Source organism: Macrobrachium rosenbergii, chromosome 30, assembly GCF_040412425.1.
Source record: "Macrobrachium rosenbergii isolate ZJJX-2024 chromosome 30, ASM4041242v1, whole genome shotgun sequence".
Taxonomy (NCBI): domain Eukaryota; kingdom Metazoa; phylum Arthropoda; class Malacostraca; order Decapoda; family Palaemonidae; genus Macrobrachium; species Macrobrachium rosenbergii.
The window spans coordinates 13678501-13706423 of record NC_089770.1 but is presented as its reverse complement, the minus strand read 5'-3'; the positions used below and the strand labels follow the sequence as shown (position 1 = coordinate 13706423).

Genomic DNA, 27923 nt, shown 5'->3' with positions numbered 1-27923 from the left:
CATTGTTATTCCCTTTATATATACAGTATATATATATACTGTATATTATATGTATAAATATATACATATACATATATGTAACCACCCTTGGAAACAGACTCAATATTCCGTGTAGGAATACTACGTAACGATTGCCTTTAGCGATCTACCTTCAGGAAAGGCATGGAATTTCGCCCCTTTTCTCCCTCTCCCTGAACACTCAATTCACGCAGACCTCCCCCTCTCTCTCTCTCTCTCTCTCTCTCTCTCTCTCTCTCTCTCTCTCTCTCTCTCTCTCTCTCTCTCTCTCTCTCTCTCAGACAGCACAAAGATCTCTTTCGTTCTCGCATTCCACATTAAAGAAATGAAATGGGTCATCTAAGGAAACGCAATCTTTCCTACAAAAACAGATTTATTATTTAAAGCAACCCAACAAGTAATGAACAAACAAAGCAAAGATTAAAATGCGTCATAAATGAAATTATCAAGTAAGAAACATCTAACTCAAGATTTAGTCTCAGTCCAACTAAAAATCTGATTGTGGCTAATAGCCTGCAAATTCAAAAACTCTCACATACTCTATCTTAGACATTGTAAGGTCTAGTCTCAAAAAGTGTACCACATGGGAAATTTAGACATTGCAAGGTTTGCATCTGTCTTTCTATAATCACACCACCATGATAACATCATCACCATGTTCTCACCACAATGTTCTCACCACCACCACCACCACCTTATTCTGCCAATTCTAAGAGATTGCAACACTCAAAGATAATGTCTTCACGATCTCGCTCTAGCTCCGCTAATGAACGATCGGACTAATTTTTGGGCAGAATTAGACACAAAATCTAGATTTCTAACGTACGAACTCATACACCCACATACCAACTCGGTCATATGACTCGCCGATATTGTGTGTTCATCAAATTAACTGCAGATGTAACGAAGTATTTGCTGAATACAACGATTCTGCAAGTGACGGCTTTTGCCCTAGTTCCATCTCACAGCTACTCCCTTTCATCACAACTATATAACACCGTAATATTAAAGCGACCGTATTTTCTGAAATATGTATATACACGTAATATATGTATATATATATATATATATATATATATATATATATATATATATGTGTGTGTGTGTGTGTGTGTGTGTGTGTGTGTGTGTGTGTGTGTGTGTGAGGAGTGAAAGAGACAAACTTGGTTCTTACCAGCCAGTGTCTGTACATAATCACGTAAAGCCGCCACATCTTGGTCCTTGTAAGGGACGTATAAGTCTGTACCATAGGACTTGCAGTTGTCTCGTGCGGACTGCCAATTCATGACTACTCGATGTGCGTAGATACAGCCAACTTGATAACTGATGAGTCTGAAGTCGCCTCCTGAAGGTCGTTGGAATCAAAAGGTTGAACTTTCCTTCTTACAGAAGGGAAAACTTGAATTAAGGATACAAAACAATAAACTTGATGAATCATTTTTGGCAGAATTTCAGGTTCGTTCTGTAATCTTTCAAATCGCGCTGTACACTGTCCAACGTTTTCCCTTGAACAATTATTGCCTGACTGAGGTTACTGTCGTTCAAATGTGGCTTAAGATATGGATGGTCTAATCGTATTTCGTACTTTTGAGAAGTTAAAGTGTCACTTTATCCATTATATCAGCGATAAAAGGCAAACTGTTAGAGGGGGCCCTAAATGACTGTGTAGTATCAACAGTGCTTAGTTTCTTCTTCTTCTTCCCTGAAACATGACAGACAGAGACTGATTTCATTCCCTTTGATCGCTTCGCTTTGATTCTGCTTTTAATGTTAGTCATATTTTTCGTTCTGATCCATGCTTTGGACGTTCGTCACGAGGGTCGGGTCAAGTTTGATAAGGTAAATTTGTCCGGCCAAAAATAAAGAGGTCTCTCACTTTGGTTTATAAGTTTCAAGTGTAGGCCTATTAGAAAATCGCAGTTGAACCGAATTATTAATGGGAGGGACTCTAATCAAAGTATGACTTAAAGAAAGATCAAGAGGAAGGGATTTTCCAGTTAGCAAATCCAGCATGAAAGGATTGCAGCAAAAAAGGGATGTGTATGTTTTGATTGTGTAATGAGGTGTTTCATGCTTTGAAAAAATAAATGAAAACATTTAAAAATTAAAGTGCTTAAGCGTGTGGCCTTAAAATTGTGCGATCTAAAGGCATAATGTGGTTACTCTGAGGAGACTTGTGTTGCTTTCAGAATGCGTCTAGACTGGAAAATTCCTTGTTCATTTATGTGAAGTTCCAATATAAGGATCAGCAGTTGTTATACTGTCTACTAATGACTACCAAAAGTACCTTCATTCTTATGATGTTTGCTAAGTCACGGGATGAGCAGAATAGCTTATAGATTCTAAATAGAGGCACTTTAAAATTAAGCTTCATGTTTAAACCTTGTAGTTTCTCTTGCTTGTAAACAGTAAACATAAGATGTTTCTAATTATTTTCTCTGGTGAGTTGGTGAAATAGTTAGGACGCGTCCACACTGCAGCCAAACATGCCAAAAACTCACTTCAGCAACTTGTCGTATACATATCACAAACAAGTTGAAAACAAGTTGACGACTGAAAGTGGAGAATGAACCCATTGCAAATGCTGGATCATCGTATGAAGCACTGGTTAGAGTGGCTCTCAACCAGGGGGAATTCCCCCTAGGGGGCAATTTCAGAGCTTCGGGGTTAGGGGGGGGATTGTGACCGAGGATTTTTATTATTATATGCATATTATTTGGAATGCACCTTTCGAGGCAGACAATTTTGGAAAGGGGGGTGGGGGTGATTGACATTCTGACACATGGTGAAAGGGTGCATGGGCCAAAAAATGTTGAGAACCGTTAGAACCACCAGCAGGTCTCTGACTTGTCTTGAACCAGTTTGTGCTGTGTGTGTGCAGTAAGTTGCCGACATTTGTTGGTGACATGTTGATGACATGTTTTACAATTACACTGTGGATGCACCCTCAGAGGCTGTATAGCCTGTTTGCCAACCACTGTACCTGTCGGCTCTGCGATCCCCTCCAGGTTACCATTATTGCATCGCATCCTCGTGCAGTTGAAAACAGCCACAGCACTGTGTGCGATGGTCGTCCGGCCGTCTGTGCATGCTGTGGTGAAAGAAAGAACACAGAATTGTGTTGGCAAACAGCAATTTACCCACCGACCTGCATTCTTAAGAGGAAGGAAATAATGTCGTATCTTTTAGGTAAGGTTATTTGCAGCATTCTTAGAACTGCTCATTAGCCCTAGGTGAAGCACAAAAGCCATGTCACTCTGAAGAATTGTCATTCTATTTGTTCTTAGATATTCATATACATATATATATATATATATATATATATATATATATATATATATATATATATATATATTATTTATGTGTATACGTAATAATGTATGTATGTAAATGCACGACAATGTTATGTTCACCAAACAGAACAGTACAAATGGGAAAAGCCAAATAAAACCTTTGAGTTGATCCGTGCAACAGTTCAGGGCGTCCTGGGATAGGTCTACATAGTTAGAGGGCACTTGGATGTTGTACATGCTGCACACGCCGTTACTGTAGCACATGAGATGCGCCCAAGGGGCCTGGGCGACGGTGGTTGCGCAGACACTTCTGCTAACTGCCAGAGACTGGTTGATGGTCGCGGCGGAGAGGAGGCTAGGAGAGACCCTTATGCAACGGAGGAGCTGCGAGAGTCCTCCGGCGAATCCTGCGAACGATAACGGATTGTTTCTTTTGAGTCGTTCTCTCTTTTTGCTTCTTCATTCGTTTTCGTGGAATGAAATTGGGACGCTTAGCCGCGAACAGCCTTTCAAAGTGACTTAAAACAAGGTGAGGATCTTTCCTAGATAGTGACCCCCAGCAAAGTTCGCGGGTCGTTGTCTAGGACTAATGTTTCTTTGGGGTCATTATCTTTGTGATATTTACAGTCTTTTGTTTATGTTTTTACGGTAATCCTCAACGGGCTTGCACTAAACACGCCGCAAAGGTGGATACGTACCGGGTTAAAACTCTTGGGGGTCACTATCTAGGAGAGATCCCGGGGTGATACCGAAAATTAGAACTATCACTGGAGTCAGATGAGGAAATGCCATTCGAGGGAGTTTCTTGACGTTTTACGGGATGTAGTTAATCCTTAACTTTCAATCAGGAAAAAATGTGAAAAGCTGATGGATAAAACTGAAAATATTCGATCTCTGAAGAACATTGCTAAAAAACCCATTCATGCAAAATGCACAAGTTCAGTACCAAGGCCTTTCGTGGTTATTCATAGATCGTAGGGCATAGATATTAAACAGTTTAGAATCGCTGGAGAAATTAAGACGCTCTTGCAAAAGCACGTTTTAAACTCAATTGTTAATGTCTTCTCTTCCATTTATCAATATTTGTCTTAACTATGAGAGCAACAAGTTTAAAAGGTCCAGGTCTTATGTTTTTTGTTCTACAATGACGAAAATAGTCGGGAATATAATTACTGTACTCATCCTGCATTCGTAACTTCATATCTCAACCTTATTATTAATTTATAGCTTTTATACTTTCCCGTATACCGAATGCCTTCATTTGCATCGATTTCCCGGTGCAATAAGAATAATATTTATGTCGCAGATTTTTTCCATGTTCTTTTTTGAAAAGGATGAAAGGGGGAAGTGTATAATTACATAACATTCAGTAACGTGAGACCTGGCATCGTTCATGAAGTGTAAACAAGATACAAAAAATGAACGACTCAGATAGAGAGAGGGTGGGGGAACGAAGTTGCTCTCTCAACGTAGCCTGAGTAACTCATACATACCTTCACACTTCTACGCAAGTATGAAGTAGGTACTTAGTGTGTTTGAAATGCGAAACAAGATTAAAACGAAGCACACCCGGTGATGCCAGATCATCCTTCGAGAACTGGACAAATGGATGGTGTCTTTTCCACTTGCAATTCTCCCCCACCCTCACTCAGTTCACAAATTCACTCTTGTTGAACCTGAAATTCAGTGGGTTTCTCACCAACGAAACTCTGCAAGAGTAAGACGCAGAAGAAGAAGATAAAAAAGCAGAGAGATGAACTTCTTTTCACGGTAGCCGAAGCCCAAGCCATTCTTGCGAAGGAACGTTCTTCTTTTGCTTTTTCTCTTCTTTCCTCCTCGGCTCTTTCTTTGGGACTTCTGGGAGTTCCTTCTTCTCCTTCACAAGGACCTGAAAGTGAATGAAAGGTCATTACAAGACTTTGTAAGTCGGTTTCCTGTAGATATATTCGCTAAGCGTAGAGACTCCAGCAATCGTCTCTGTTTTATACAGAACTGACCAGCTTTCGTTAGCGCTCATGCCTTTTATTTTCTTCCTGAAATGAGCCGGAACAATATTCAGCATCTCAAAACAAGGTTAGGCTTTTTAGACATGACTTCTTTTCTAGAAAACTTGGTTAAATGCTGAAAAACAGCTTGAATATAAATCTAAACCCATAAAGAACTCTCTTTTGAAAGTGAAAGACAAAAATTTAAAGAGAGAGAGAGAGAGAGACAGAGAGAGAGAGAGAGCACTCCTCACCTACATTGAAGAGAGTCAACGTCCAACTGAGTCTCCTTGAATGAAAGTGCATGCTTTCCCTAATGTTTGCGCATGCGCTGTCCACAAAAAAAGTTGGGAGGTATGGCCATATTGATTGCAGTATTCCCGTGACCTAAAGACGCCTATGAAGGATTTCGTAATGACATTGATTGAAAGTTGAAACTAGTAAGAGTTGGCGTTGCATCATGATTATGCACACATTATATATGAATAAGAAAAAATGGGTGCAAGGGTTTTTGGATTTCCATGATGAAAACTGGGAGCTGGTGTCATGATAGGCTTCGGCCTAAATGATCCGTGGGATTGGCTGCAGTCATCGGCATCATTTTCACACTATAGTTTCTGTTATAATAAGGATACATAAGAGTCTTCAGGGAGTAGAGAGGTCCCAGTCAACTCTGTACTGTCACATAGCAGTTTGTAGAAACAAAGGGTCTATCTTTGAAAGTTCAGAATTACCATGACAAAATTAGTCATTTTTTAGTTGATATTTGTCAGCGTAATGCCGTCTTGTGAATAACACTCCACTCCTTTTCCAATGCATTACATTGCACCACATTGATCACTATTTTAAACAGCATTGCTCTTTTTTTTATTGTACTGACACAATACTGATGTACAATATAAAAATTATCACATAATACGGTCTCCGGTAAACATCAACTCCGTTATATTTTGGAATCTGTATAATAAAATGTTTTACTAATTTCGGACGGAAATGTAAAATTACCTGAGCACTGAGAATTTTCAGGGGATGAATTAAGGTTTTTGACTCATATCCCTGTAAAGCAAATGGTATACTTCAATATCTACGTGAAACTGAAGGTTGTAACTCTCTCTCTCTCTCTCTCTCTCTCTCTCTCTCTCTCTCTCTCTCTCTCTCTCTTCTCTTCCTATATATATATATATATATATGTATATATATATATATATATATATATATATATATATATATATATATATATATATATATATATATTATATATATATATATATATATATATATTTATACACATATATAAGTATTTATATATACATACATACATATGTACATATATATATATATATATACATATATATATATATATATATAGAGAGAGATATAGAGAGAAAGATAAGAAGAAGAGAAGAGAGAGAGAGAAGAAGAAGAGAGTGTATAAACTCTCATTTTACCTAGTCTTTCAAGAACTTCTTTGTCTACCTGAATCTTTTCCCCCCTACACATTTTCGTGATTTTATATATAACTAGCTGACGTACCCGGCGTTGCAACGGTAAAAACTCAAAGTGTAGAATACACCCAGACCGTTGAACACACCCAAAACGTAGAACATACCCGGATATCCATTTATCCCAACCTTCTGTTGGACAGGAAAAGGAATCAAATCTATCTATACCATAATACCAAAGAATTTTTATATATAGGTTTTTAAAAAATATAATTACAGTATACAAATTATAAAGAAAAATCTTTCACAAATTCACTATGATACTGCTTTAACACAAAACTTGATTGTAAACGTTGTTAGTTTCACCATCAGGAGCAAGAATAAATAAATCCTTGGGTAACCCCACCCTTGAACAAGCAACATAAAGTTGTACGTGGGAAAAACAGGACGATCTCAAGTCCACTCCACAGCACTTAATCGTCTGTCCCTGTTCCTTGTTGATCGTGATCGAGATCGCAAGTCAGACTGGAAATTGCGAACTCTTCAAGTTGAAAGGGAGATCCGTCGGAATGAGTGCTATCCGTGGGATAAAAACTGTTTCACCTTCTCCCTTTCCTGTTAAGATAGTTGCTTCAATTACATTGCCCAACATTTTTGGCATTTTATATTTCACCCCTGCTCACCTCCCCAATTCCTACTGGGACTGAACTTGGGCTTAAAGAGCATCAGGAGTGTCACTATTCATCTCAGCGACCTCGAAAACTATGGGTTAGACACTAATATCTGTCATTTTTGACATTATTTTTCACCCCTTCTCACCCCCTATTTTTCACCCCTTCTCACCACCTCCCCCACCCTCCGTATCGGGGCTGAACTTGGACTTAAAGGGCATCGGAGGTGTCACTGTTCATCTCAGCGACCTCGAAAACTATGGATTAGACACTAATATCTGTTTTCGGTTATTTTTACATGTCACCCCTTCCCACCCCTAGCCCCTTTGGTGCCAGTGATGTCTTACCCCCACAGTATTCTTTTCGGATAGTAAGTCATATGTATACCAAAATGAGGTATGATAAACCCGTTTCAGGGAAGCCCTTCCCACCCTTACCCACTTTGATGCCCTTTGGTGCTAGTAATGTCTTACCCCCACAATTCTTTTCCAGATAGTAAATCATATGTATACCAAGTTTGGTTGAAATTGCTCAGTGCATTGCAGAGTTATGCTGGAACATACATACACACACACACACACGTACATACATACATCCATTTATATATATACATATATATATATATATATATATATATATATATATATATATATATATATATACATGTGTGTGTATATGTATATGTATATACACATATGCGAAAGTTTTTTTAGACATGTACCAAAATTTCAGTATATTCCTTTGAGATGTTGCTTTTATTTAAGTATCTCAAAGTGAGAAAATGAAGTAATATCAAGAATTTCGGGTGCACGATGATCTAGAGGGTAATTCTCTCGATAATTAGCAGTTACAGAGATTCATCGCCCGCAAGGATGTCGATATTGACTTCTCACTCGTATATTTTCTTTGCAGTCGTACACCTGACAACTGTGATGTACTTCGCAATATTTCTCTTCAAAAAGAAATAGCAGTAAAAACTTGAAGTCATTATAGTGTACAGTATATTTATTTATTTTTTTACTAGTTTGAATTCACTATCAATCTTCTCTCGACTTCCAGTTGCTCATTTTGCTATTATTCGAGTCTCAGTTCTGCTCTCTCTCTCTCTCTCTCTCTCTCTCTCTCTCTCTCTCTCTCTCTCTCTCTCTCTCTCTCTCTCTCTCTGGAAAAGGGTCGAAGCATGTTCTCCAGAAAATGCAAAAGATATTATCAAAAATGGTTTATACTATATTTATATATATATATATATATATATATATATATATATATATATATATATAAATTAACTTTATCACATGCACAGTTGTTCTGTGCATTAGTACAATTACTGAAAGGGCCTCATTCAAACTGGATAGTATTTAGTGGAGGTATTTATTCAGAAAAAGTTACAAGCTTCCTAGGACACACAGTCTTCATTATCAAATATCTCCACTAAATACCATCCAGTTTGAATGAGTCATGTTAATTAATATATGTATATATATGTATATATATATATATATATATATATATATATATATATATATATATATATATATATATATATATAGTGTCTGAAGGAAAAATGGAAACAACAGGGTGGTTGCGAGGGCCTCTCTACTACAACGATCCTTTACTAGTAAAGGACCATTGTAGTCGAAAGGCCTAGCAACTACTCCGTTGTTTCACTTTTTTCCTTCGTGACATTACACTCATTTATACATTCATCACGTTCCATATCTTTATTGATTCAGTTAAACATATGTATGTATATACATATATATATATATATATATATATATATATATATATATATATATATATATATATATATATATATATATATATATATATATATATATATATAATGTGTGTGTGTGTGTAACTGAATCACGAAAATATGGAGCATGCTGAATATATATAAATAAAGACAAAATCCACGAAGGAACGAGAAGCTGTGGGTGCTGCAAGGCCTTTCGACTTATGGTCCTTTACTTAGCAGACTCCAAGTAAAGGACTATAAGTCGAAAGGCCTGCAACTACTTACATCATTTTCTTTACTTCGTGGAATTTATCTATATATATATATATATATATATATATATATATATATATATATATATATATATATATATATATATATATAATATTAAAGTATTAATGTCGAGTATTAAAAAAAACAACAGTTAGAGCAGTGAAAACTGTCTTCGCCTTGTTCCAGTTGATTGGAAAATTACACTTTTTGGTGTGCGTGTTAACACTCATACAAAACTCTAGCCAAGTTAAACTAGACTTCACCGGTTCTTTTCACATTTTCCTTCATATTGATTATGTATATACATAAATATGTATGTTTATATATGCATATATGTGTATATATATATATATATATATATATATATATATATATATATACAGTGGTTTGATTCTCGGCTAACAGTCGAGAGGGCCGGAGTTCAAATCCTGCCGCTCACTGACGGCTTGGATTGCGCCACTGCAAAAATCCGGCAGCCCGTCAACCTAACGGTCAGAAAAAAACCGAGAGGTTCTGTAGAAGAATAAGTACCAGCCCTTGGGCTGGGGAGTTAAACAGTGGGCCTAGGGACACACTGGCCACGTGTCTTAGGGATTGGGACCTGTTCCCCCACTAGCTGTCGGCCTAAGAAACAGGAGATCAGCGCCTTCCCTATGAGCCTACAGAGGCCCAGGAGGACTTTAACTTTTAACTTTAACATATATATATATACATATATATATATATATATATATATATATATATATATATATATATTATATATATATTGTTTTGATTTGTTTACATTACGATATTACCTGCGTAACTAACTTTTAAAGGACGTCCTTTTAACTCGATTTAATCATTTAAATGTTTGTTAGAATTTTTAGATCGCAGTCGTTTGTACTTTGAAAACTTCCTCCTATTAGACTTTTATCGTTTCCCATCGTGTGGACTAATTGTACATAATAATGTCTTCGTGTGTACGAAGATTACATTTCATATGTATGCAAGATTGTATACATAAATATGTATAAATGTTTATCACATACACCGTGACCTTATTTTTAATATTTACAAGCATCGAGCTGCGAATGTCTTGATATGCACTGTCTGTCGGGGGTTTGAATCTTCTAGGTGCCGAATCGTTTGTCAGTTATAATTCCCCTTCGGTGATATTCCCAAGGCTGAGTGAATTTGGATGTTAAACCACATCCGTAGCTTAATGTTTGTGAAAATGTATATGTTCAAAAAATCTTAAAATACAATTGCTATCTTGAGACTCTGGTTGTCTCGTAGGAAAACCGGTTCGTTGTGCGCTGTGATCTGCGGCTATGGATTTATCATAGTTTTTGTGCCGCTGTGATTGACAGATTGAAGATACTGCAAGTGAAATAAGCGCCGAAGAAACTTTTCTGTACAGCGTATAATCAAGGCCACCGAAAATAAATCTATCTTTCGGTGGTCTCGGTATAGTGCTGTATGAGCCGCGGCCCATGAAACTTTAACTAAGGCCCGGTGGTGGCCTGTCCTATATCGTTGCCAGACGCAAGATTATGGCTAACTTTAACCTTAAATAAAATAAAAACTACTGAGGTTAGAGGGCTGCAATTTGGTATCTTTGATGATTGGAGGGTGGATAATCAACATACCAAATTGCAGCCCTCTAGCCACAGTAGTTTTTAAGATCTGAGGGCGGACCGAAAAAGTGTGGACGGACAGACAAAGCCATCTCAATATTTTTCTTTTACAGAAAACTAAAAAAGGAGGTCATTATTTTGTAAGTAAGTCTGGGGTACGGCAGAGAATCCCGGAACTAGAAAATAACCTGGACACTCCTGCCGATTTCAGCAAATGCAGAGGCCTTTTTATTCACAGCGGAATTGAGACCACCACAGAGATTCATTATCGAGGCGCTAAGGTGTTCCAGAAATGGCTGACAAACCGTGATTTGCCATAATAGCTCACGCTAGGGTCACAAAAACCATTCATCAGACTCTCGCCGAGGGACTAGAATGATGGTTAAAAAAAAAAAAAAGTGAAAGCTATTTGGATTGAAGATATAAAGTCCTGTGACAATGTCTAAACGCTGTCGTTTTAAATTGTGTATAGATAGATAGATAGATAGATAGATAGATAGATAGTATTTGAATATCCTAATTGTTACATCTGTGATATAATCATGATTTTATGACGAACTTTCCAGAGAGATATGCGAATGCACATACAGCATTTTAGACGCATTTAATCTTATTATACCTGATGTACATACAGCATTTTAGAAAGGTGTTTAATCTTATTATCCTTGGGAATTGCCGAAACATTTCTTACTAAATATTTTGAAAGCAGTTGCAGGACATGCAGCGAGTTCACTTATTTTCGTTACAAATCATTGGCTTAAATCTTTAAGCTTTATGGGAATATTGATTTTGGAAACAGTATAGCCCGAGAGCACGCCGGAACTGACATACGACTAAAGGCAAGGATTTGAATTCCTCGTTTAAAACCACACTGCTCTTCTCCTATCTCACCTCCTGTCATCTTTCTTTCCTTCTTATTCAAAATCCTATCGTAACTGTTTCACAAGGTTAGGTTAAGTTAAGTTCTTCACAAGATATCAGAAACGTGCGAGCTAAGTTAAGTATACCTTAGTTTTACCAGACCACTGAGCTGATTAACAGCTCCCCTAGGGCTGGCCCGAAGGATTAGACTTATTTTACGTGGCTAAGAACCAATTAGTTACCTAGCAACGGGACCTACAGCTTGTTGTGGAATCCGAACCACATTATAGCGAGAAATGAATTTCTATCACCAGAAATAAATTCTTCTAATTCCTTCACAAATGCGAGCTATATGCATTCATTTGTACTACACTAACCTTTATGGCCACGACTGAGTTATCCTGAAATGGAGGGTTAGTGCTGAAATTTGAAAGGGCTATTCACCGATCAGTCTTCAAGCGAAAGTGTGCCCATGGTATATCATAAACTAAAACTGTCAATAGCCTTTAAACAGTTTTTACTGCTCTCTTGGGTTCATCTTTGTCATTATATGTCGACGCTTTTCAAAGTCAAACTGCGTTCGCGTGTCGGGACAAAGAGCCAAAAATGACCGCCATAAAAAAAACTGAGAACCATATTCTGATGTATGACGAAGGGCTAGAAAAAAAGTGGCTCCGTCCAAATTCTTCCAGTTGTATTTGCTACAAACAGAACAGTGTTTTTGTTTTTTTTTGTTATGCAGACGATACCTAATATAACAAGAATAATAATCCTACGGTATACCAAGCGTAGCTTTCAACTGTTTTATAAAACACATGGCGTGACTGACTGTGGCGTTTGCCAGCATACTGCTCATACTCAGTGCGTCTCCTGCCATTAGCTACAGAGATGATTATCTATTCGAGTAGATTATATCAATTTTTGTATTTAGGAATGACACGTCATGACTCATTCGCTACCAGTCGGCGTCAACAAATTGTCCATAATTATGAAATACAAATGAAAGCTATATTCTTCTTGGTTGGTACATATATATATATATATATATATATATATATATATATATATATATATATATATATATATATATATATATATAATATATATATATATAAAGAACTCGTTCGAGAAAAGATCTTTGTTCCGACATATCGCAAGGAAAAGTGTAACTTGCATGAATGAAAGAAGTAAGAATTTGTTAGAACTTTAATCATACAACAATATGTGTTGTACGTACATAAGCTGTAAGGCAATCACGGAAATATTGATTGCATGCAGACCTGGACTGTAGACCAGGAAAAGGGTTAAGCTCTTGGCTCAAGAGATCTCGATGTTTCTCACCACGCATTTCCCACACATTGTCAGATGTTTACCCAGAGAAAACGAGTAACAATGTTTGACATCACACAGAGAGAAAAGAAGAGCATATCAATTCTTACAGTGACCGATATTTATGACCCTAGTACCTTCTAGATGCTGGAGGTCTTAGACCCAACGGTTTTTTTTTTTTTTTTTTTGACGGTATTGACGCGATGGCTTACAAGATGCAGCAAAGGAGAGGTATCTGCAAATTCTTATGGCCGCTGTCGCTTGGCAAGAGTAGGTCTAGTGAATTATTAGTTGTGGACAGTGGTTGTGCTTTCAACAGAAAGCTGAGGGATAGCAGTCCTCAAGGGAGCATCTAGCTCAAGATTGAAGGGGTTGATGTGGCAACTACTTCATGATAATCAACCTCAGCTTTCTTATTGCGTTCTTAGAGCAGCCCCTCGTCTTCAGTAAAGGGCTGTCCACACTAGCGGGCATGCCCGTCGGGCACTTCACCCGTTTATATTTTCTCTCGCTTCTGAAGCATCGTTACCAGTCAGTCGCATCGTTCTGGCTCCACACTCGGTCGGTCACTATAGTGGAACGGGTTATGGGAACAGTGTTTGCCCGCCGATCAGGCCCGCTAGTCTGGACAGGCCTTAAGGAAACAGTAGATTTTGATTAGTAGGACTTCTAGGAATGGCAGTTCCCCGGTATCTTGAGACATGTCAGATGTCTCTTGCCGTATCCTTATGCATTTAACACCAATTAAGGTCTTCGGTTTTGGTTTTATGCTAAAGGGTCAAATTCATTTTTTTGACGAGTTTTAAACCTCATGAACGATTGCAAATATAATCATTTTATTTTGTATCTCTCTTCCTTGAGTCTATATTGCAGGTATTTGGGAGCTGAATAAGGTGTGTTTGTCTCGTGATCCTGCCGCCCAGGACCACAAAGGTCGAATTTGTTGATTTTTTGACGCGGCAGGAAGCTTAGGGGAGTCATATCATCAATGTTATTAATTTTATTTTGATTGTCATTGTTCAAAACGACCAAATATCCATACGGAAAAGTTTAAACAACCAAGAATTTATGAAGCTCTCTCCTGCAGACTAAGATGTCTGTATGCTAAAAAAATGACATATGATTATGACAGCCTAAATTCACTTTTCTTTTCTAGTTCATGTAACTTTTAGAAAGTCTGAATTTCATAAGCTTATGTGTGGCAATAAGGATACACTTCATTAATGAGAGTATATTTAAACTAGTAGTGACGTTACCCTATCCAGTGTTAGTTAAAATAAAGATTCACTTTGCAATGTATTTGCTACGCATTTCTCTCAAATTTAAGATGCACTGAAGAGTTGAAATAAATCCATCAAGCTTGTAATGTATGGCTGGTGTTTTAACCGAAAACATTACCGTTCAACACTCGTCTTGGCTACAGCTAAAACGTGGAATAGTTTGCCTAGCGCAGAAGGCATCGTGCTTACCCCAAATGAAAAATGGGAAAAAACACGTTAAACGAAGAGGAGTAGTTGTGGAATCCTTTGAGCTCCAGATGTTTAAGCGAGGAGCGAATTCATTCCTGCTGACGTCTCCTGAGTTACAAGCGTGTCGGTTTTATTTTTCATTCTCTCATATTTATTTATTCATCACCTTTTCCTGTAACGTCTCTCTCTCTCTCTCTCTCTCTCTCTCTCTCTCTCTCTCCAGACTGACCTCCTTTTGGAACCCTCATGGGTTTATTATAGTCTTCATTATCATTATTATTATTCAGAAGATGAGACCTATTCATATGGAACAAGGCCACCACAGGGCCCATTGCTTGAAATTCAAGCTTCCAAAGAATATGGTGTTCATTAGGAATAATTAAGAGGAAGTCAAGTGAAACTCGGAAAGAAGAGATCCCACTTATCAAAAAAGAAAAAAATAAGTTAACAAATAGATAAATGGATAGAAATGTCTTAAAATGCAAGAAGAACAGTATTAGGGTAGTAATGCATTACACCTTCGCTTGGACTTCTGAAGTTCCGATTGCCTTCTCTGGGAGGCTGTTCCAAAGTCCAACGGCGTGGCTTTGTCCCTAAGAGTTTTCAGCTGAAGATTTCAAGAAAGAAGAAAGAAAGAAGAGCTTTTAGGATTTACTTTCTTCGTTACATTGAAAGACGAGTTTTTGCTTTCATTCCGGGGGTTTGTTTGTGTAATATTTCAACGGAAATATTTATCTCTGTATACAGGAAATTCCTGTAGATCGCGTAACTATTAAATGTTTTTCAAAAGGTGTCATTGAAAATCTCTCTCATAGTATCTCAGAAATTAACCTCCAAAGTATATTTTCTTTAAAAAACTGCCTTTATCAACTAACTTCTCTTTAGTAAAAGAAATTTTGCTTAGTAAAAAATATTCCATATTAATAACTTTTCATTTACTTGAAAAACGTCGGGTAAAAAAAGATCTTGTCAGTAAAGGAAAACTACTGTGTTAACGAAAAACTTCCTTTCACTCTGGAAGAGGCCATAATGAGGTAGAAGAAATTGGAAGAGGGAGAGAATAAAATTTATCTACTTTATTTATATTTTAATGTTAATTTACTTATTTATTTTCTAACAATTGATCTCTTCCTTCTGTGTATTTTCCTATCACCTTCTGTTACTGCTTTCAAATGAGCTCCACAATCTTTTGAAGCTAGAATTTCAAGTCAGTGTCCCCTTTGTGCTTCTTCCATATGAATAGGGTTCATCTTCTGAATAATAATAATAATAATAATAGTGAAAAATAAAACAAAAATATCCGCAATATATAATGAAATGCGATATACATATTAAAAATAATTATGGCATATGTACAGTAACTGTCCTTGCATACAGTATTGAGAAAATTAAAAGGTTTGATTACACTATACTTAAAAATTCTCAGAAAGTCCACATTTCGATATTTAACTACACAAAAATACAGATTTCTAAAGGGTTCTGCTATATAAAGAATGGAACAAAAACATAATTTCAGGTCCGTGCAGCATCGTTCGTGCAAACGCGGCCTCACCACTTTCACAGCAACATTGGTACGTGCACGTTCGTGCATCAGCATCTTGACGTACTTTCCGCTGAATCTCCTTCTGGGCGTACCTGGCCCGTTTCGCCTGCTTCGACCTCCTGGAGGCTAAGTTGTTCCTCCGGCGATGGTTCCAGTAATGCGGATCTCTCAGCCGCCCTTGTTTGTCCTTTCGAGACGACTCTGAGTTTTCACTGCTTTCGCCAACCTCCGTATAAGACGAGTCATTTGTCCCAGTTCTTCGACAACAAAGGGGCCTCTTTCCGTTGATTCGGGCGGTTTCCGCCCTCTGGAAGTGGAGGTAGTGCTCGTCCGTCTCGAAGAATCTGTCGAACCCATAGTTATACAGCCGCGAGATTAACGCATAAACTGTATCCCGGCTCAGGTTGTTAAAATCGGGTGCGTTCAGTTCAGCATTGCTACCCAAAATTTTTTTCAGCTCACTCGGGCTAACCGAGGGCATAGATACTTGATTGCTTATTCCTGGATAAGTTAGCATCATGCCCATTTGAAAATATGATTCATAAAGATACTTTTGGCCAAAAAACTGGTAATTTGTTAATAAATTTTCGTAATGGCTCATCGGAAGGGGGCGATTTTGAAGCTTTCGCAGTGTACTCGATCTATCCATCATTTTCAAGGTAGACTGAAGGTTACACGTGGTTTCCGAAAATGGAAATACGATGTTGTTGCTTTGTGGTGCCAAAATTTTCGCTTGTGAAGCAGAGTATGTCTCTCCCAGTGCGTCTAAAACTGGAGACGACGTTTTCCTTTGAGCTAACAGCTCTGCACCAGTAATTTTCAAAACTGGATAATAGTTTTGGCCCTGAAACAGCGACGACACGGGACTGGTCCCTCTCGTGGCATTTGAAACTGGAGAAAAGTTTTCACTCTGAGGCGGTGACACTGAATTAGTCTTCCACACTTCCACAAATTCTGGAGATATATTGTCGCCCAAAAACTTCAAATATTGTAACAGTAATTTTGGATTGACATTCCACTGTGCATTCAAACCTGGAGACACTGGCCTGGTATTACCCAGTGCCCAGAAATCTGTCTATGACATGGCCTGCCCAAGGGTTTCACTTATCGTGCTGCTACTGACCCTTTCTCCTGATACCCCCCTCCTTGAGCCTTCCATGGACAAGTCGAGAGGGTGTGTCTGTTCGTCCCTCGCTGCTCTGTTGTTCCACCAACCTTCCGTTTCTGACGAGTGGCATACCCAAGGGGGAGAGTCTCCATAAGTCGAGTCAGCCATGGGCCTAAAGCTAAGAGAAATTGCAATGAATACACTTGAGACTGAACCAGCTAACCTACATCATTTTTTTTTTTTTGTTTTGTTAGTCAAGAGGTTACTGGAATAAGTGAACCTGGTGCTTTTTTCTAGCCCAGGCTCGAAGAAAACAAATGAATGATGAGGGAAAATGTTAGGTTTTAACCTAGACAGACGTGGTATTCCCACCTCGGGAGAGAGGAAAGGAAATGACACTTAGGAAAAACAGAAACAACAAATATAACATTTTAACCAGAACCTATTCTCCGGCTAGCAATTGTCGGAAAGTCTACAGAAGGGCTCCGCACTATGTCGTCTATCAATTAAGTTTTTGTACTGAACAATATAGACAGTGGTGTTGATCATTTGGGAAATTTACGGAGGTCACTTGAGAAATCTACTGTCTCTTGTTTAAGTTTTTGCTTTCATTCCTGAGGGGCTAAACACGGCGCCTGTGGAGCATTGCTCTAGAATTATCTAATTATCTGACGTCTGTTTTCTCTCTGTAATTACCCGTTTTAAATGAATTTAGAGCCCGCGTTTAAGCAAAGTGACCTTGGGAGAACTACGTATTTCGGCTGTTGCAGTTATGCACGCACGCGAGCAAAACAACAGTCGAAATATAATTATGGTGTACGTATGGAGATTCACTTTTTCTTTAGACCCATACATAAACGAATGACACTGAATTTTAGCCGTAACATCCTTTGATCATAAAATTTATGGTTCAAACCTCAGCTAAAAATTATGACTAGAACGTTTCAGCAAGAACAAGAAATAGAAATCGGAAAAATAACCGCTATAACATCTATCAAGGAACAAAGGCGTATATGTTAATTTTTCCTAGTAAGAATGATAGGAGACATGAATTCTTTCCCCGATTTGCGGGAAAACGAACTTCCTTAGAGAAAAGTCGTCAATACACAGATTTCCACATTCTACCACATAGCGAGATAAAAAAAAATTTTCAGAACTTACCTCGGGGTAAAAAAGACACGTCAGCTTCTCAAGGGCGCCTTTGAAACAGAATGGCGCAATAATCAGTCAGGTGAGCAATGAAGAAGGAGAAATGCAAGGGGATTATGGGTACTTCTCGTTCACTACTTTTGACACTATTGCTTGTTATTTCCGTTTAACTGCCTGTGAAGCAAAGCAGCGTCTGTTTACTATTTCAGTGGTAAGAATAGCTGCTGGGCTGTTTTGATGTCAAACCAGCGGAAAATAGTCCAGTAGGCAATATCAGGATTGGTACTATTCTATGCGTATTGGATGGTTCTTGTGTGAACACTGAATAGGAAACATTATTATTATTTATTATTATTATTATTATTATTATTCTTATGTTATTAACCAGAATTTTAAACTTCTATCATATGAGCGTTTGCTCATATAATAATAATAATAATAGCCGTAATAATAATAATAATAATAATAATAATAATAATATTATTATTATTATTATTATTATTATTATTATTATTATTATTATTACCAAACGACGTATACCGAAACAGAGAATATTATGACGTCAGCACTTCCGGTATGACGGTTACGAAGCCGCGGAAGTATTTTTTTGTCAAGATTTGAATTTTCACGTTTTTTTTTTAGTAGTTTCGGCTAGTTCGTATCAGCCCTATTGGTTCATAAACATCCGGGTTTGATTACATTAAAGCAGATTTGTACCAACAAAATTACGTCATTTTTAAATGCATATATATATATATATATATATATATATATAATATATATATATATATAAAATCGGGTATATATATATATATATATATATATATATATATATATATATATATATATATATATATATATATCATTTAAGTGCATTCGAGTTAGCATCATTAGCGGATTTAGAAGAATTTCATGGAGGGGGCATCAATTTTCATATACATATACACAGTATAATAATATATATACATATATAATATATATGTATATATACATATATGTATATATATAATGTGTGTATATATATAAAGGTAAAATCCACGATGGAAATGGAAATATATACATGTTGGCCGTGTGGGTAAAGGCGTCACTGTAGTCCTGAATTCTTGTCTTTCGTTGGTTCGAGCCACGGGACGACGAACTTATTATCAACTAAAAAATTCCCCTTCGGTAACATATATGAAAATATATTATTTTCGAGGTAGAAACGAATTGGATATTAAAGGACGTTTGTAGCTTAATGTATACACACATATTATATATATATATATATATATATATATATATATATATATATATATATATATATATATATATATATATATAAATATATATATATATATATATATCACACACATTCCACAGGTGAAAAAAAGAAGACAGGGTGTAGGTCTGACCAGGTTTCGACTTTATTTCCAAGCCATTGACAAGGACTGATGCAGAGTGTGAGAAGTCACAAATATATATACTACAAAGAACAGTACTGACTGAACATACACAACCGTTGGAGTCCATATCCCCAAGTCAGGCCGGTGTGTTAGGTAGGTGGCTCTAAAACTCATTTGGCTAAAAATCACAATAGACTCTCAGGGGACATTGCTGATAAACAGACCATACCACCTCAGATCCACACCTGACGGTTGCATGGAGGGAGGTTGAAACTCATTAACATTACTACCCTCGTACTGTGTTTACAAATATGATAATCCTATTTTCATACATCTCTACTGCCTACCTTAAAGTTTAAACAATTTACAAATTTCTTTTGATATTAAAGGATCAAGTTTATACATCCCTTGAGAGGAAAGATATTCATATTATGGTTGTAACTTTCTTTTATAAAGCTAGATTCAATGATGTTTCCTTTCAGTGCATTATTAGAATATACAATCCTTTGCCCCTTCAGTTGATAGCATGATTGTTTCTGCTAACATGTACAAATATACCACTGTTCCTTGATCATATCTCACACATTTCTTATGTTGTTCAATTCTTTTTTAAGTTTTTTCCCGGTTTGGCCAATATAAAAGTTGTCACAAGACTTACACGGCGCCTTATATACACACCTTTAGTATTGTCTGGGGAGTTCTTGATAAGTACATTTTCATTGTTGTATTGTTCTTAAATGCGACATTAAAGCAAAATTCTTAAGAAGATGAGGATATCTTTCATATTATTATTATAAGGCAAAACAAGCAAATTTTTTGTGTTGTAAGTTCTTTCTGGTTTTGATACATAGTCTTTTTGCCGCTTCAAATAGATGATCTGATGGCGTTTTATCTGAATTGGTAGAGAACACACAGCTGGATTATCCCATTTCTAAAAAGTACTTTAATTGAACTGATTAAATTATGTGTAAAAGATTGTAAATTTGAATTCAATGGTAAATTTTACTCACAAAATTTTTAGTAATGGCAAAAACCCTCTATCTCAGTGTTAAGTAACTTATATATGGAATTTTTGAAAAGAAGATATTAAACAACATAATCCCACGTAATGTAACATGGTTTAGGTATGTTGACGACATAATTTGTGTATGGCCAGGGAACCAAGATGTAAAAACTTTTTGCCAAGTTAAATCAATTAGTACCATCAATTAAATCAAGATGGAAATGGAAAATGATGGGTGCTATACCGTTTTGGATGTCCTCATACGAAGAAATAGTAGTGGGTTTAAATATATGTATCGAAAACCCTACTAATATTTCTTCCTATGTTATTTCTATTCTGGACAAAGCAATAAGGTTAAAAAGTCAGTGTTTTCATCTATGTTTTTAAGAGCATTACTGGTATGTGGCCTGAATATATTGATGATGAAATAGATAAGATTAGGAATGCAGGCAAAAATTGAAATATCCTGATAGTGTATTAAACAGTGCATTTGAAGCGGCAAAAAGACTATGTATCAAAACCAGAAAGAACCTTACAAACAAAAATTTGCTTGTTTTGCCTTATAATAATAATATGAAAGATATCCTCATCTTCTTAATAATTTTGTGTTAATGTCGCATTTAAGAACAATACAACAATGAAAATGTACGTATCAAGAACTCCCAGACAATACTAAAGGGTGTGTATATAAAATTCCGTGTAAGTCTTGACAACTTTTATATTGGCCAAACCGGGAAAGCACTGGAAAAAGAATTGAACAACATAAGAAATGTGTGAGATATGCACAAGGGAACAGTGGTATATTTGTACATGTTAGTGAGAACAATCATGCTATCAACTGGGAAGGGGCAAAAGGATTGTATATTCTAATAATGCACTGGAAAGGAACATCATTGAATCTAGCTTTATAAAGAAAGTTACAACCATAATATGAATATCAGTCATGGGATGTATAAACTTGATCCTTTAATATCAAAAGAAATTTGTAAATTGTTTAAACTTTAAGGTAGGCAGTAGAGATGTATGAAAATAGGATTATCATATTTGTAAACACAGTACGAGGGTAGTAATGTTAATGAGTTTCCAAACTCCGCCTCCATGACACCTTACAGGTGTGGATCTGAGGTGGGGTATGGTCTGTTTATCAGCAATGTCCCCTGAGAGTCCATTGTGATTTTTAGCCAAATGAGTTTTAAAACCACCCTACCTCGACACCGGCCTGAGTGGGGATATGGACTCTAACGGTTGTGTATGTTCGTCAGTACTAATTCTTGTAGTATATATATAAGTGACTTCTCACTCTGTATCAGTCCTTCGTCAATGGCTTGAAATAAAGTCGAAACCGGTCAGGACCTACACCCCGTTTCTTATTTTTCACCTGTAATGTGTGATAAATGAATCACGTACAAAAGTGATAATAATATCATATATATATATATATATATATATATATATATATATATATATATATATATATATATATATATATATATATATATATATATATATATATATATATATATATATTATATATATATATATATATATATATATGTGTGTGTGTGTGTGTGTGTGTGTGTGTGTGTGTGTGTGTGTGTGTGTGTGTGTAATAGAATCACGAAAACATGGAACGTGATGAATCTATAAATAAAGATAAAATCCAACTGCTAAGTAAAGGACGACAGACAGTCGAAAGGCCTCGCAGCCCTCCAGTGTTTCCTTTCCTTCGTGGATTTTATCTTTATTTATAGGTTCAATACTGTTCCATATTTTCGTGATCCTGTTACACACACACACACACACACACACACACACACACACACACACACATATATATATATATATATATATATATATATATATATATATATATATATATATATATAATAGATTTTTTTTTATTTTTTTCGTTTTTATATTTCCTATTTATGTTATTATTATCTAAATCTTCAATATTATTATTTTGTCATTATTTTTCATGGGGGTACGTGCCCAGGCGCCCCCACCCCCGGATCCGCCAGTGGCTTACTTAGAAAATTTTTGCGCGTTCGAGTCCACAGAGAAAATTATCCGCCAACACTGAACGGGTCAAAATTGACTCTTTAAAAAACTGGAGATGTCAGCATATATCGCGATTAAATTATTCATTTACGTCACTCGACAGATCCTTACCACCTTCTAAACCGACCAGTTTTGCTGGAAATTTTCGAACGGTTCACAGAAGTCGTTGATGAAGCTCACAACATTGCTTCCTTCCAGAGGAGCATCCACCTCCCTGAATGAATCCAGCGATTCATACGGGACTCTCCGTGTATCCCCGTAGTTAAGGTCTTCCTGTAGGCCGCTGGGCGTTCTGGAGTAATCCTGTGAGTCAGGTGCGTCGGCTGTTGGGATTTCCTCACAGATTACATAGTCGCCGCCTTCGCATTGTTCGTTACGAACGTCACTCGTGGGACGACTTCGTCCAAGTTCCGAAAGCTCTGTAACATTGTTCATTTTACTTTTTATTGAGCACGTTTGTCGACTGGTTTGATGCCAGCGTCATCTATTGATATTTAAATATGTATGACTTGCTCTGTTATGACTTCAATAGGCTTATTAACTCAATTTATCAACTATCAAGCATTTTAGTCTTACCAACTTGACTCAGGTCGTCGCCGGGAGCTTCGTTTCTGCATGGCCGTCTCTGGAATCAATAGTCTCATATTTTGAAAAGGGTCTATTTCAGGATGATAATGGGTTCAGTGTCCTACTGACACCTTTACTTCTTCACACACATTTCATTTCCTTCTCTGGTTGTCTCTGAAAGCCTTAAATCGAATAAGTGAAGAAACTTGCCCCGTTATTGGTGCTAGAGACAGTGACATCGACGTTACAGGTTAACAGGGATCTTTCCTAGATTGTGACCCCCAAGGGTTTTAACCCGGCATGTATCCACCTTTGCGGCGTGTTTAGTAGAAGCCCGTGGGGATTACGGTAAAAACATAAACAAAAGACTGTAAATATCGTAAAGATAATGACCCCCAAGAAATATTAGTACTAGATAATGACTTCCGAAAACCCTTCGGGGTCACTGTCTAGGAAAGATCCGCTAACGGGAAAGATAATGAGACTATTTCAGCATATGCAAACGTGTTTCCCGGGGTGGAATAGACCCATTTTACTACTGTACCATGATTTATATATGTCTGGGCTAAAACAATGAAACACCTTGGTAAGTTACAGCAACATCAAAATTCACTAATGTATTTCTCATTCGGATTCAAGGCTTGCAGGGGTATACTTATTTAGAAAAACTGAGGTCTATTAAGCAGACGTATTGCAGTAAATGTGACCTGCAGAATATTTGTATGTACACACACACACACACACACACACACACACACACACATATATATATATATATATATATATATATATATATATATATATATATATATATATATATATATATATATATATATATATATATATAGTCGGTGCAGAGATGTATGTGTACAGATGTGATACATTCTCTCTCTCTCTCTCTCTCTCTCTCTCTCTCTCTCTCTCTCTCTCTCTCTCTCTCTCTCTCTCTCTCAGGTGTTATTCCCATAAGTTATAATTTTGCTTTTTGAAGTGAACAGAAATAGATGGGGTTACCTTGAAACAGATTATTAAGATAAGGATGACAAGCGCCGCGACAGAGACTGATAAGACAGTGACCTCATGACCACCTAGAAGAGAGGTTTCGTTATTAATTTCTTTGCCTGTATATATATATATATGTTATTCTTCCGTCCTTCCTCATTACTTCCTGTATCCTGTTTTGTGGAAGCGAGTTCAGTTATTGGTCTTGTGACTTGCTTCTTGGAGAATGTTTTTCTCTTATGAATAAGACGATAAAAACGAGAGTTGTCAAGAGAAATATTACAAAGTCCACCAGAAGAATTTGCTTATAAATATCATTGGCAAAATGCAACCCAGAGGAAATGGTGCTCTTTCGGCACTGGGTTACCTGAAAGAGATCCTTCACCGTCTCCCTTTGGCGAGGGCCTTCTGTCTGAAAGACGACAAATAATCATTGTCAGGTATCTTGTTCAGAATATTATTATTATTATTATTATTATTATTATTATTATTATTATTATTATTATTATTATTCAGGCGATGAATCCTATTCATATGGAACAAGCCCACAGGGGCCATTGTCTTAAAATTCAACCTTCCAGAGAATATGGTGCTCATTAGGAAGTAAGAGAAGTAAAATGACAGACAGAAAGAAGAGATCTCACTTATTAAAAAGAACAAATAAAGTAATAAATAAAAATGTATTAAAATGCAAGGAGAATTGTATTAGGGTAGTAATGCATTGCATCTTCGCTTGAACTTCTGAAGAAGTTCCAATTGCCCGACATCCTCTGGGCGGCGGTTCCACAGTCCAACGGTGTGAGGGATAGAGGACCTCTGGAACTGGGAAGTTCGACACCGTCCATTGATGCATTTATTATATCTAATCCATCTTAATATTATTTTCTTATTGTTTTGCTTCATGCCCCAAGCCAGAGGGGTGCTCGATGTAGGCTGCGGACTCCTTGGTGGCGGAAAGGCCCTCTTACCTTGTGACTAATGGGAGTAACTTAAAATACACCTGTATGATACGAGTAAAGAAAAAGACTCAAATTCGGAATGTGGAATCAGAAAACGTCTCAGAACATAGGACTAGCAGCTCCATCCTCTGAATTCATGTTGCAGAGGAATGAATGTACATGGTATTTCTGAATGAAGACAAAGTATTTCAAAGGTAAATATTTTCACTCACCAGATGTCGCATCAAATTCCCGCAGGTCATGTACCACGTAAACATCTCCTTCGCCATGCTCGGTTGTAAATTCGAGATGTCGTTTCGAGTTATTCATTGCAATGTCCGTTCCTTCGATCTGTTGGACGAGAAGTGCTTGTGTTAACAAAGTATCAAGTAACTGTCCGTATTTATACGTTGAAAGCATTTATATAAATGTATATAGGCATACTTTTAGCATACACCTTTTTTCCCCATTAGAGGGATTGGTGCCAGAAAAGCAGGGCATTCAGGTTTTCTTAAAAAGTCAATTAAAAATAGGGCAGCAAGTGCCCTTTCTTCTTTTATCGTTTATATATATATATATATATATATATATATATATATATATATATATACATATATATATATATATATTACAAACATTAAACTACAACATGTGTCATTTAACCTCCAATCCGTTCTACCTCGGAAATAATACCGAAGTAAATTATAATAGATAAGTGGTTTTGTCACATGGGAGATTCGATCCCCCATCGGCGACATCATTGACATGTGACTCTACCTTTCGGCTGTCAAGAGAGTTTTAGGTGTTCTGCATTTTGTAACATTCAGACAAACTTTTAAATACTGAGGTTCTAGAGGACATCTCACCTGCAGTGTCTTATAGGTTTTATTATAGAAGAACTTCAGAAAATGAGGCACATGTGTTGGCAAAGGTTGGCAGGAGACACATGAGGTATTTGATGGAGGCTCATGCATTGGCAAAGATTGATAGGAGACTCCTGAAGTATTTGACTGAGAGAGGCAAATGCAGAATGCACGAGGGTTTTCATCCAGGTGTAGGACTAATTTGATGTGTTTCTCCTTCTTAGTAATGATTACAAATCGAGATTCACCATCGCGGAGTACAGGTCTATACTGATGGGACGTTCCGTTCAAAAGAGAGTATGGGAGACCTACAAAACGAAATACAAAAAAGAAACTATTGATTTATTAAGGAATCAGGAAACAGATTGATAGTAATATAGTTTTTGCGTAATGATATTAATAATTTCAATACATAACGTAAAAATCACTCTGAGCCTTTAACAAATACACTCGCATTAACATGCACACACATCCATGTAAACATACACACACACACACACACACACACACACACACACATATATATATATATATATATATATATATATATATATATATATATATATATATATATATATATATTCTTTCTTTCTTTCTTTCTTTCTTTCTTTCTGTACTTATTTTTATTTTTTATAGTTTATTTATTTTTATATATTTATATTTTTATTTAGAATATTTATCTTTATTTATATTTATTTTTATTTTAAAAATCAATACATTAGCACATCCACACACACCATATTATGTATATATATATATATATATATATATATATATATATATATATATATATATATATATATATATATATATATATATATATATATATATATATATATATATATATATATATATACATATATATATATATACATGTGTGTGTGGGTGTATAGATAGATAGATAGGCAGATAGATGTCTGTGCAAATGTGTGGTACTGTATTGATTGCAAAGAAATATCGGGAAAAAATCTCAGACTTTGTTACAGTGAAACCAGTCTCACCGTGAAGGCAGTTTCTAGTCGTCTTCACGTTCCCCAGCAGGATGGCCGAAGCCCTGACATCGCCTTTAGGTTCAAAAACCAAAGTCCTGTTCTCTCCTGCGTTCAGTCCAATCTGAACCTTCGGTTCGTTCGAGATGAAAAATCTAAATGAAGTAGGTTGTTCGTAAACGGTCTGGTTAGCTTCCAAGAGCGTGAGCATTGCGTTATTCGAGTTCCTTAATGCTATGGAAGGCTTCACAGTACCTAACCTACTGACGAACAGCTGAAAGAAGTCTTCAGAATCCGCAATGTTAATGACAGCGTTATTTCCCGTGGTTGCTTTTTCAAGTTGACAACCTGTCACGAAGGAAGAATCTTGAATTTTCATCTCTTACAAATACTTTCATAATTTTTCACCAGTCTCCAAAGTTTCTCCTCACCGTCACCACCAGGCAAAACTGTATTATCTGAGAATATTACCGATTCTACACTCCATTCAGGGCCTTCTATAATGATATGAGTTAGCCGTAGAGACAATAGTAACATCAGGAGAAGAAAGACAACGCTGAGTGGAACGGTTTTGTATAATCGTGAATAAGTGATGTGAGGGGGGTAATTCGATT

The 27923-nt window shown here is 36.6% G+C and overlaps 1 long non-coding RNA gene across 1 annotated transcript; it reads right to left on the bottom strand.

Moving 5' to 3' along the window:
• Nucleotides 1-16000: 16000 nt before the first annotated feature.
• LOC136855055 (uncharacterized) lies at nt 16001-18717 on the bottom strand. The gene is made up of 2 exons (XR_010857875.1): nt 18514-18717; nt 16001-17530 (listed from the first exon to the last, which is right to left on the bottom strand). It is a non-coding gene; the product is annotated as an uncharacterized lncRNA (long non-coding RNA).
• Between the last annotated feature and the right edge of the window lie 9206 nt (nt 18718-27923).